Source organism: Panthera pardus, unplaced genomic scaffold (assembly GCF_024362965.1).
Source record: "Panthera pardus isolate Hobbes unplaced genomic scaffold, ASM2436296v1 HiC_scaffold_8, whole genome shotgun sequence".
NCBI lineage: Eukaryota > Metazoa > Chordata > Mammalia > Carnivora > Felidae > Panthera > Panthera pardus.
Window position 1 is genome coordinate 64,343,776 of NW_026527013.1, and position 13,629 is coordinate 64,357,404.

The following is a 13,629-nucleotide window of genomic DNA, read 5'->3' on the forward strand; positions in this document are numbered from 1 at the left end:
ATGAGTGGCTGCCCAAACATTTGTAGAAAAAACACATGTGAGTAATCTATTAAACCTTAAACTGAAATATGTTGTGGATGAATTAGATATTTGCTACAAAGATAAATGATAGAAAAGCCATGTGAAACCTGGCATGTGAACACATTTGTTAATCTACTCTTGGAACATTTGAGTGGGAAAGTCTCCCTGAGCACAGGTGGAAGGTTGGGGAACGTTCTCACAGCATTTTGATCGTGGCATTCAGTAAGCTACCGGAAGGCAGGAGAAACCACTTCTACCTGGGTTTGGGGCAGGCCACACTCCAATTTAAAGATGACAATAAACTAGGAAAGGCATCTTTTTTAATTTAAAAAGCAATTACCCCAAAGCCTTAGTTTATAATTAAGACCTAAATAAAAAAAGATACAGACTCAATATTCTGGGAGATTCAATAGTGTAAAGAAACCTGTTTTTTTCTCACATTGATCCATAGATTAAAAGCAATTACAATTGGAGGCTCAGGAGTTTGTGAGGTGCAACACGCTGAATTTAAAATCACTTGGAAGACCAGAGGCTGAGGAAGGAGGGGGAAGCTTCTCTGCTCTCCGATCCCGGGTAAACTTGGGAGATGAAGGTCCTTATTAGCTCCCTTTTGCCCAGCCAGTCCTGGGTGCCATCAAACAGTCTTCACTGACTCAGCTCTAGTCTGGAAGGAAATGTATTTCTTGGTGGCTCATGAAAGATTTACATAAGGTAAGGCTTGCAAAGTTTTTATCATGGTCATTAGCATACGGTGAGGGTCTCTACAGAGTAACTTCCTTTATCTACTTCCTTTATCCGCCATGTCCCGAAATAGTGCTTCTTGTAATTCCACCCGCACTTAATGGGTCAAGACACAAGGCCCCAAGTCTGGCAACCAGTCCATTCCATGCAACGTACCCAAGAAAGAGGTGTCACTACCCGGAAGAAATAAGTGACCTCGATAAACTGCAAAGACGAATGGGTCTCCTAGGTGTGAAACTCTTACCTGGGGTGCAGCCCACCTCCTGCAAAGGAGCAGTCCATCGGCAGGCTTGACGGACCCAAGCCCAGCACTGGGACACTCTCTTTTTGCCAGATATTTCTCTGGCTTGTGCTCTGGGTCTTATTGGAATCTATGCTTCTCTATACGCTTCAACAGGAAAATCCCTTTCAAATGCTTTTCGATCAAAACACCTGCTGCGTAAGGCAGAGACTGTTCTTGCGTTTCTATTTCCACAAATCCAAAAATGAATACGCAGATGAAGGCATGGCCTGTGTCCTCTTTACTGTCAACTGTTTCCAAGATACATCACTGTGGTGCTTAAATATTAAATGTATTCCTCATTAATATTTTGACTATCTTGTTATAGTGTGTGATATTAATTTTTAGTGTCTTGCTTCTAATATTATATAATTTGTGTCTTATGTTACTTAAATAAATTTCTGAATGGCAGCACATCCATTTATATGAATTATAATTGAGTTTTTATGATCATATTTAATGTATAGTGTAATAACAGGAGACATTAAAAGTTAAGCCAAATTACTATAAATATTCAAAAGCTTTGCACATACTCCAACTCCTTTGTTGAGAAATTAGCCCATAAATTTCTATGAAAATCTGTCTTCCCTCCCCCCATTAAATTTACAAATATCGTAAGTCTAATGTCTTTGTCTTTATTTGTGTCAATCTGAATATCTGTACAAACGTTCCCGTGTCTTGTGGGGGAAAAGACCTTAAAAACTCCAAGAATCAGAAGATGATAAGGAACAATCTTAGATAATTTCAAATACATTTTTCTAGGTGGCCATGTCTGCTAACACCTGCGTACTTTGTAAGAGGCGGATAATGTGATAATATTTGCAGGTGCAATCTCATTAAGTCTTTGTGAATCTCTGTGGGATAGGGAATCATGTTCTTAGTATCCCCAACCTCATTTATGGAGTCCAGCAACAGGCATTGTGAATAAGTAATTTGCCTAATCATCAGCTGGTGTCAAGGTCGCAATGTCTGGAATATGGTTTGACCACTTTTCAGACATGATATCTTGCTAACATGTACTATGTCAATGGACACATTTTCACTTCCACTTAATTTTCTGTTTGCCTCTTAGGGCCACCAGTTAGTGAGTTAGCACACACCAGCATTTTACTGGAATGACTTCTGTCAATGCCATGAAAGCCGCGTGGTAGGTAGGAAGTGATATCAGAGTTTCACAGGCGAGGAAGCTGAGCTACAAAAACTTTCCCAGATCCAGAGCGGAAAGGGCTTCTGGAGGGCTCTTGCACAATGCCCGTAAGCACCACGTGCCGTAAGAGTTCCAGGGGGATTAGAAGAACACGCTAGACATTGTGTGGCCGGGTTTAAGCCAGAGGTTTGGCAGTGGGTTTTACTTTGTGTTGTGGTTTTTCTCGAGGGCAAGAAATGGGAACTGGGTGAGAGCACAGAGAAGAGGGTGTAAGAGTTGGATCCTCTGACCCGAAGAGCCTGAATAACACAGCCAGCGTGATCATCATCCACCTTCCAGAGAAGTGGTTCTCAAACTTATGTACATGACTATATCTGGAAGGCTCATTAAAACACGGATCTGTGGGCCTCAACCCCAGGGATCCTGATCAGTAGGTCTGGGGTGAGGCCCGAGAACCTGCATTTCTCCCAAGTCCCGCCTGGTGCTCTAGCCACACCTCGAGCATCACATCACCGTCCTGCAGGACACCTATGTGTTTTGCGCTGTTCCCTGGGATATTCTGGTGTGGCCAGAGCTTTCGAAAGTTAACTATTTAAATTCATGAACAAGAAGAGGTTCGTTTATAAAAGCAGATGGCTAATATTTTGAACAGTGTAATTTAAACCCAAATGTTTGTTCCAAACACAGGAGACACGATCCAAGTATAAACACGTTAAGTAAGTGGATGACAATGTTATGTTCTGAACTTCTATTTTTTTCTTCTAATTGATCTTTTGTTTTTGTTCTTGTTGTCATGCACAAAATGCTTCACAGAAGAATGTTGCTCGGATTCAGAAAATAACAGTTATTTTGCTAAAAGTTTTGGTAGCATCCAGAAGGCAGAAAGCAGTGCGTACCTTGCACAGAACATGCATAGTTTCTTTCTACTGGAAGTTTCTAGAAAATATACCTGGTATCTCGAGGAAGCCCAGTGCCTCTACATCATTGGAGGCAACAGGGGCAGCTCTAGATAACTTCTTACAGAAAAATGAATACTAGATAACTTGGAAACCTATATAAGAAAGATAATATAGTTCAACATACACAGGCCAACAAGAAATTAATATTTATATGATCTTGGGAGATTTCATGCATGAAAAAACAAAGATCAGTAGTAAAAATGTTAATAAATTATACTTAGTTAATTTTTTTTAATTCCCCATCAAGAGTTATCACTGGGTGGATGAAAATTAGGGCCACTGAGACTAAGAAGTTATTTGAAATAAATATAACCAATCACCTCCAATTTATTACAGCACCTACTTCCCCATGAGTAAGCATTATATGTAGCCACTAACCATTTAGAAAATCTTTGTGACCTTGGGTGAGGCAGGTATTTTTTATACAGGACCCAAAAAAAGCATAAACCACAAAAGAAAAAAAAATAAGATTTAAATTTTATCAAAATTTAAAAATTTCACTCTTCAAGACACTATTAAAGAAAAAGAGGGGAGCCTGAGTGGCTTAGTCAGTTGAGCATCCGACTTCGGCTCAGGTCATGATCTTGTGGTTTGTGAGTTCAAGCCCCGCGCTGGGCTCTGTGCTGACAGCTCGGAGCCTGGAGCCTGCTTCGGATTCTGTGTCTCTCCTTCTCTCTTTGCCCCTCCCCCGCTCACACTCTGACTCTCTCTCTCCTTCAAAAATAAGTAAACATTTAAAAAATTTTTTTTAAGAAAAAGAAAAGACACAGACAAGGGGGAAATATTTGCAAATATTTGTATATTCGTGTATAACCGATAAAAAAATAACTCTTACAACTCTATAATAATTCCAATAAAATGTAGGCAAAAATGTGAACAGGCACTTGACAAAATATGTATATGGATGCCCAATAAATGCATGAAAGGAGGCTCAACATTATGAATCAATAATTCAAATTAAACACAGTGAAATCCCACTGCACATTTACTAGTATGACTACATATCAACAGACTAGAGATATTATGTGTTAGTGACGTTGTGGGACAACAAGAAGTCTCATTCATTGCAAGTGGCCAGGTACAATACTATGACCACTTTGGAAAACAGTTCGACAAGTTCTAAAAAAAAAGAAAGAAAGAAAGAAAAACATTAAAACAAACACTTAACTTATGGTCAAGCCATTCTTCTCCTAGTCAGGAGAAACCAAAAAATATAAAACCCTATATTTTATTCACAACAGCCCCAAACTGGAAACACCTAAATGTCCATTACTAGGTGAATGGATAAACAGATTGTAATAGATACGGGAGAGCTGGATACTATCTACAAATATAGCTTCAATACTGTATCTATATTTCATTTGCATGTGAATGCGAGTCAATTGAATACGACTCAACACTAAAAAATAAATCAGCTTCTGATGCACACAGCATGGATGAATCTCAAAGACTATATACTGAAGCCAAAAGCAAAGGAGAGCTCTTGGATTCCTCTTATGTGAAATTAGGAAATGCAAATCTATTCTGTGAGTGCCAAGGAACAGAATAATGATTCGTTGGAGCTCGGAGGGGGTGTGCATTGACTGAAAAGGGACACAGGGGGAGTTTTTGGAGTAAGAGAAATGTTCTTTATCTCATTTGTGGTCGTGACTCATATATTTTTTAAAACTCATTGACGTGTGTTCATTTAAAATAGACTCACGTAGAATGTGTGTATTTTCACTACACTCCGATAAAGTTGCTTAACAAAATCAAAACATAATATATAGGTCTGAAAAGAAAGAAGTTAAGTAAAAAGAGTAATTATGAAGAGAAGTCCTTCTACTCTATTTCTTTTCCTTTATTGTTGTCCCCGAACATCCCTCGCTTTGGAGACCCCTGTCCCACAGCATAGACCCCTGCTAGTGACTCGACATTCCTAATAACTGACCTTGATGAGGACCCCTCAACCAAATAATTTGGATCCTAACCTATTTCTCATCAACGACCACCTCCATGGCTTCATGCACTTTAGATGATTTCCTTTGCTGTATCTATTTTCCAAGCTCCATTGTAGGTCACCATATATTTTGTAGCACGTTTGAGTCGCCACAGACTTTGATTACTTGACACTTGACTGCACCACTTGCTCTTTGGACAACATCCTGATTTGACTGGCACTGGGTCATAACTTCTGCTCTTTCCCCATAGTGGTCATGTTATTACGGTTGCCGCACGGAAGAAAAGACAACATCCAAATTAGGATAATCCATGGGAAAAAATAGTTCTTACAAGAAAATCAGCATTTAAAATATTAATCTGTAGAGTCCCATCGCCTGCTTGCTACAGATTTGAAGTAAAGAACACACTTAGAAAAGATGATAGAATACAGGCCACCTGATCCACTGAAATTTACTGAAAGTTCTTGCTCTTTCTAGTGTTTCCATAGAGACAGATACATCCCTAGTGAAGGTGATCACAGGTCTTCTAATACCATTTTCCCTCGCCAGTGGTTTTAAAGAATAAGATTCTGGTTTTCTCTGCTCAAGATCATTATCTGCTGTTTGGGATTAACCAGTGCCCTCACTTTCATACAAGTTAAAATGCAGCTGATTAAAATGCAGGTTATGCCTGAAACTATTCCTTTAGAACAATATGTCTTGATTCTCTGCTCTAAATGACCTCTGACTTACCCTTTGGACACAGACTCTCCTAGTCGCTGAGTGAGATACCTCTGTAGAAACTGACAGAGACAATACACTAATCATGCTGGAAACTAGGACTTCACCTTCAATGTCATTGAGAAGATGTTTTATTAACCACAAGGACAAAAGATTGACATGACCGACACGATCAGTGGCCTTCCCACACCATGTCCTGGCAAAAGCAGGTTGGTGTGTCTGTCTTTTATCTTTTTCTACTGCCTTTGTCTGGCTCAGAAAGGAAAGATCTCCCTCTCTTGCAAGACTGCATTTCTCTTTGAGGTATCTATGATCCTTCCCTTCCTTAAGCTAGCCAGACACCATAGCTCCGGAGTGGAAAAATGAGCGTGTGCGTGTCCTGGATGTGTGCCCACACACGTCTTGGTGGGTGGCTATGGAGCGAGGCAGCTAGAAGGCTCACTCTGCCTTGGGATAGAATTTCAGAAAGGAGGAGCTCCTGTAGAAGCAGGATCCTACCTTAAAGGAAAAGGGGGTGCAGGTTCTACCCACATAGATGCAAAGCGAGGAAAGGACAAACCACCCCGTTGTTGGCACATTCCGTGAAGTTGACAGTGAGAGATGAGGACTTCTTCCATCCTCAGAGACCCACCGTGGACACACTAGAGAAAGGGGTACTAGAAAGCGATCCTTCACCTGGCATGCTCTTGAATTAGGCGTCACACAACTAAATAGTATAAAAATACGGTATTGCAGGGGCACTTGGGGCCTCAGTTGGTTGAGCATCTGACTCTTGATTTCGGTGCAGGTCATGATCTCACGGTTCATGGGATCGAGCCCCACATGGGGTTCTGCACGGACAGCGCGGAGCCTGCCTGGGATTCTCTCCCTCCCATTCACTCTCTGCCCCTCCCCCACTCGCTCTCCCTCCCCCCCCCCGCCAAATAAATAAGATTTAAAAAAATTTTTTAAATGTAGTATTGCGAATATCGGTAAATCACACTCTCCCTTACAACTACAATCCTCATTTCCTTCAGTTGTCAAATAGATTGGAGATGAAGATTTCCTACCTTCCCCTAACACCCAGTTTTCTCCAGGGGACCAGGGGACCACCGGCTGGAGGGCTTATGCCAGGTTAGCAGCTCACTGCCCTCCATTTTGTGGCAAACCAGCCGTCCTCCCCCTGTGTGAGCTCCCCTGTCCACTCCACCCCATGGAATGTTTGCCCCCCCCATGCCTGGTTACACAATGGGATGCATCCCCCACTCCTCTCCACCCCTGGAGACGGCACCCACATTCACCCAGCTAGGAAAATAAGAATACTTTTGCCCACTTTTCCCAGGAAATAGAGAGTAAAGAGCTAAGATAGAAACAAGGGATGATAAGGACGCCTAGGTGACTCAGTCAGTTAAGCATCCGCTTCTTGATTTCTGCTCAGGTCATGATCTTAGGGTTGTGGGATCAAGACCCACATCCAGGGGCGCCTGGGTGGCTCAGTCGGTTAAGCGGCCGACTTTGTCTCAGGTCATGATCTTGCGGTCCTTGAGTTCGAGCCCCGTGTCGGACTCTGTGCTGACAGCTGAGCCTGGAGCCTGTTTCAGATTCTGTCTCCCTCTCTCTGACCCTCCCCTGTTCATGCTCTGTCTCTCCCTGTCTCAAAAATAAATAAAACGTTAAAAAACTTTTTTTTAAAAAAAAGACCCACATCCAGCTCTGGGCTGACAGTGCAGAGCCTGCTTGGGATTCCCTCTCTCCTTCTCTCTCTCTCCTTCCCTCTCTTTCTCAAAATAAATAAATAAATAAATAAGCTTTAAAAAAGAAACAAGGGATGATATATCAAGTTTAAAAAATAAATTTCTAAGGTATTGACCCTGGTCAATTACCCCTAAGCATTAGTCATGATTTCCAATGGGGGTCTGTTTTAGTCCCATTCTTAGGTTAAATCCAAAGCCTACCCTCCAACATCCTTGGAGGTCCTTCTCAGCACACAGCCTCACATCAGAGACGACGGAGCACCCACAGGCCCTCATCTCATGAAGCACATTTGCATCACCGAGGTGCTCACACCGGGGTCTAATATCTCTGCTTCCAGAATAGCTAAGCAAGGTCCACCAGTGACTCATTCTTTTCAGCAATCTCCACCTGGTACCGTTCTGATGTCAGCTATTGGGACTACATTGTAAATGAATATTTAGGAAATCTTACACGGTATTTCCTCTTGGCTTCTAAGGAAAAACTTACTGGATTCTTACGTCCAATGCTCGGTGCCTTTGCTTAGCAATCTGCGGGGAGGTTGCATGTTGCATGATGCATGACGAGGGGTGGGTGTGACCACCATACCCTCTAATGTGCTTTCTGGGGCTTCTACTCCTTCCACTCCAGAACCAACCAGCCGGTCACTTTGGGGTAATTCCAGGACTTAAAAATAGAGTTGAAAGGAAGGCAGCATTGGCCACTCTGAAGTTAAATAAAGAGCACTCAAAAAAATTTCTTTCTAGCCCTTTCAGCTATGCAGCTTGCTCTGAGAATAAGGAAATCGCAGGGACCAGCATAAAAAAAAAATTACCTCTTTATATGTCAGTTTTCTCTTTGAAAAAAGGAAGATGTAAGTAGATGTATGTTTCCCCACTGCACCCATCAGATGTTAACTCTTCTAAATCTGAAAGCCACAGGAAATGGAAGGCCCTCTCTGTCGACACATGCCCATGAGTCCCTGGGTTTTAGGGCAACGGTGTAACTAACACACCATCTTTAAACGACTTTGGTCACACAGAAACAGCCATGGTCTTGGCAAAACCGTACTGTTTTCTGCAAGTGATTCCAAGGGGGACGTTTCCCGGGATGGCTTTCACACGCAAGGGATAACAGAGGTTAGGAACTTTGGGGTGTGTGTGTGTGTGTGTGTGTGTGTGTGTGTGTGAACAGCTTTGCTGACATGTAATTCACATGTAAAATCCATCCACTTCAATATGCAATTTCTTGGTTTCAGTATATTCAGAGAGTTATCCAGCCATCGCTAGAACCTATTTTTAGAACATACTCATCACCCCAATAAGAAAATCAGAACCGTTTTACAGTCACTCCCAGCCCTTCCAAATCCAACCCCAGGCAAGCACAGATTTACCCTCTCTATCCACGTACTGACTCTGGGCACTTCATAGAAGTGGGTCATACAATATATATCTTTTTGTGTCCTGCTTCTTCCACATAACTTAGTGTTTTTCAAGTTCATGCTGTAGCGTGCATCAGTACTCAATACCTTTTTATGGAGGAATAATATCCCATTATGGGGAGAGACCATTTTCGCCCATCAACTTATCAGGTGACGAACATTTGCATTGTTTTCACTTTTTGATTATATGAGCCACGCTGTGAAAACTTCTTTACTTTTTTTGTTTGTTTGTTTTTGTGGAAGTATGCTTTCTTCTCTCCTGAATAGAAACCTAGGAGTGGGATTATTGGATCCTAGGCGGGTCTATGCTCAGTTCGTCATCTTGAGGCACAGCCAAACTGGTTTCCAAAGTGGCGGCTCTGTTTCTCCTTTCCATCAGCACTACATGAGGGTTCTGCCCTCTCCACATCCTCAACAACACTTGTTATGATCTGCCTTTTCCATCACAGCCATCCTAGAGGTGTGAAGCTATATCTCACGGGGGTTTTGATTTGAATTCCCTAATGACTGATGTTGACTATAGTTCCATGTGCTGTTGAGAATGTGTATGTCCTTTAAGGAGAAACAGCAATTCAGATCCTCGATCATTTTTAATTATGTATTTATCTTCTCATTAGTTGAGTCGGAAGGGTCCCTTATACATTCTGGACACAAGTTATTTTATGAGATAGAATATGCTACAAACCCGTGAATACAGTCTTGTAATACTCATTTGGGGGCACCTGGGTGGCTCAGTCGGTTAAGTATCTGACTGTTGGTTTCGGCTCTGGTCATGATCTCACGGCTTTGTGGGTTCAAGCCCCACATCAAGTTCTGTGCTGGCAGCGTGGGTCCTGCTTGGGATTTTCTCTGTCTCCTCTCTCTCTGCCCCTCCCCAACTCACACTACCTCTGTCTCTCTCAGAATAAATACATATAACTAATAATAGTAATAATAATAATAATAATAATAATTTTACACAGTGTTTTCCAAATCAACTAGGATAAGAAAAATGTCTAAAATGTTTACACTCTTTTTTATATTTACCTATATAAATGGTTTGGCTGATATGCTTTATATCTCTATACGGATCTGAATTAACCACTTGTCCATTTTTTTTAGTCTGAAGGACTCTTGATATTTCGTATAAGGCAGGTTTATGGGAGGCAAATTCTTTGAGTTACTTTGTCTTTCTCAGAATCCCTTTCATTTCTGAGAGATAATTTTGCTCACATAGAATATTCTTGGCTGTCTTCTTTTTTTAGCACTTTGTATATGTCACCCCACTGCCCTCTGCCAATCACTGCCCATGATTTCTGATAAGAAGTCAGTTGTTTATCTTATTGAGAATCTATTGTACACAATGAATTGTTTTTTGTTGTTTTCAAGGTTCTCTCTTTGTATTTTTCTTTCAAGAAATTTACTCTGATGTGTCTAAGTGTAGATCCCTATGAGGTTATCGTACTTGGAGTTTGTTGAGCTTCTTGGGTGTGTAGACTTAACTTTTCATTAAGAATCTCTATTTCTTGAAATAGTGCTGGACTCAAAACTGGACTTTTTCAGAGTGCGTTGGTAGCTCAGTTGGCTAAGTGTCCAACCCTTGATTTTGGCTCAGGTCATGATCTCACAGTTTGTGAGATCAAGCCCCATATTGGGCTCTGTGCTGACAGTGCAGAGCCTGCTTGGGATTCTCTCTCTCCCTCTCTCTGTCCCTCCCCAGCTCATGCGCTCTCTCTCTCTCTCTCTCTCTCTCAAAATAAATAAATAAACTTAAAAAAACAGTGGGCTTTTTAGGTTATATAATGTGACGACTCTAGAGATCAGATTTTCCCATCTCCCACAAGATTTGATGTTATTGCTGTATTTCTTGTCTTTCTTTTTTTCTTTTATACCCTGCTGTTTGCTTGCTTACTAACTTTCCTGGACAAATGGTGTCAGCTAATGATTGGTCAGAGGTGTCCTGAAATGCCTTGAACCAGTCAGTTTCCCACCCTGACCTGTGAGGACTCTGAATGTTTTAGGACATTCCTGAGACATTTGTTTACAGTTCTGCCCTATCCTTCCTTCCTGCTGGCGGAAAACCCTAAAGTAGGCCATAGGGGTCCTCTCTGGTCTGTCGTAGGTATGCACACTGCCCTGTCTGTGGCCTCCTAGATCCCCCACAATGTCAGAGCTTTATGAAGTCCCCTTATGGGTATATCCTTTCCAAGGTTTTCCTTTTAAATGTTTGATTAGGCCTTTGTAACTGGTATCACAGTGTCCTGTTAACTATCAGAAGAGCTGTGATATTGATGATGTGCTGACCTTGGACTCCACGAGGAGCTCTAAGCCTCCCCCTGGTGGTTGTAAGGTTGACTGTTTCAGGATCTCCCGTCACTGAGGAAGGGGGATGGGCTAAGGTCAAGCCACAGAACTGCAAACCCCGCTGTTCTTACTCAGAAGCAGCAACTTTTCACGGGTAAACACTCCTCAAATTGCTTCAAGCCCATGGCTAACTCTGCGACTTTTGAGTAAAGTTGATTTTGATGCTTTTTGACAGTGCTTTAATTTGCTTTTGTGGATGAACAGATTCATATAAATCTTTACATGGCCATTCTGGAAGTTTGGCTTCTCTGGAAGCTGGCTTCTCTGTCGCTTACTGTAGAAATGACTCAATATCAGAAGACCCAGCAGACACTGAAAGAATGTTAGCATTCTTACGATGTTTGGAAAATCACCTAAATTTGATAGTCTGATGTATGATGGAGGTAAAAGGTAGCTTAATTAAAAATATTTTTTGAGGATTAAATAATCCACTGCAAGTAAAGTGTTGGACATTAAGAACTGAGCATGTCTGACATACATATAATGAGAAGTGGGTGTTAGGGATGAGGCTAGGAAGGGAAAACATGGCCAGGTTGGAGGACCTTCAGTGCCTTGAAGAGTCACTGAGTTTTATGAAGCAGAAATAGAATACCACGACATTTATGCTACAGAAAGAATCACTTATTTGCAGTATAAAGAATTCAATTATCTCTTTGTCAAAAGGCATTTCTAAAACAATGAAGAATATTACAATTCTAAATTGGAGCTAAGAACCATAAAAATGCAGCGTAGCTCAGCCCACTTTCTCCTTCAAGTTTTCCCGGTGCCTCAGTGGCACGCGGCATCCTGGGACAGAGAGAAATACAATCTCATACTGTCCCTTGCTTCTGCCACATACATTTCTTGCATCGATATTCAGGAAGAACTTTCAAAAATCCTCTATCCACTTTAATAGTCTAATTTAAACAATGAGCGTAATCCAAGGAAGGCTAACTTAATTCGTGAGCTAACATGGTGGCAGTGAGGACACAGGCGCACTCAAGGTCAATGGCGGCCACCCTGCCTTTCACTGTTGAACTTCCCCGTGAGTCATTCCTCCGTACACAGCGGCAACTCTTACTACCAATGCTTCCTGTCTTCAGTCCTTCGCGGGAAAGAAAACTTGCCTGTAGGTATCGACTCCTATTCCATGCTTGGAAACAAAGGATGGCAACATCCACAGAATGAAAAGAACAAGCAGTTGTTGAGTATACACTGTGGAGTTGGAAGGGCCTTCACTTACAGTTCTCTTTAATTTTCTAAAGTGTATCACTGTTATCCTTAGTTTACACGAGGAAACCAAATAACTCAGAACAGAGGTTTCGGTGAACCTATCTGTCAACAGGTAACAAAAGTCAATTATGTGGCTTAGAAAGAGTCCCTGGTACTCAGTCTGCACATGTACAGGTGGCATTAACTCAAGAGGCTCCAAATTGTGTTTCCATATTGTTTACTTTACTGAAAATTAATGGACGACTAGGAAAAAAATCCTTAAAGAATTCAAAATGTCTCATGTTAAGTAGAAGCAATTGGTGTGTGGAGGAAAAGTGGGTGTGTGGGGGGGAATCTTTGGGAGGAGACAATCACGTTACCTTAGTATCCAAGATGGCTCATGCCAAATATGATCCAACATGAACCTTACATTTTAGGGGAAGTAAGCGAAAAAAATAAAAGAGGCAAACAAACAAAACCCTCTAAGTGAAGATAAGTTTTATTTCAGAAAGAGGGATTGTGGAAGGGAAAAAATGTTAAGAGACAGGACGCACCAAAAAGTGTAATTATAATAGGTGCAGAAGATTGCAATGTCGGAGGTCCCTCAAAAATATAATGTTGCCATGCTAGAAACACTCTCATTAGATAATATTTGTAAAAGATTTATCTGTTAATGGAGTTTTTTTAATGAACTTTCTTTTTTTTTTAACGTTTATTTATTTTTGAGACAGAGAGAGACAGAGCATGAATGGGGGAGGGTCAGAGAGAGAGGGAGACACAGAATCCGAAACAGGCTCCAGGCTCTGAGCGGTCAGCACAGAGCCCGACGCGGGGCTCGAACCCACAGACCGCGAGATCATGACCTGAGCTGAAGTCAGACACCCAACCGACTGAGCCACCCAGGCGCCCCAAATGGAGTTTTTTTTTTAAAGAATAATCCAGGGGTACCTGGGTTGCTCATTGGTTGAGCGTCCAACTCTTGATTTTGGCTCAAGTCATGGTCCAAGTCATGGGACTGATCCTCATGTCAGGCTCTGTGAAGCTGGATTAAAGTTCTCTCTCTCTCTCTCTCTCCCCCTCTGTCCTCTCCCCCAGTGACACTCATGCACTCTCCCTTTCTTCCTCTCTCTATCAAA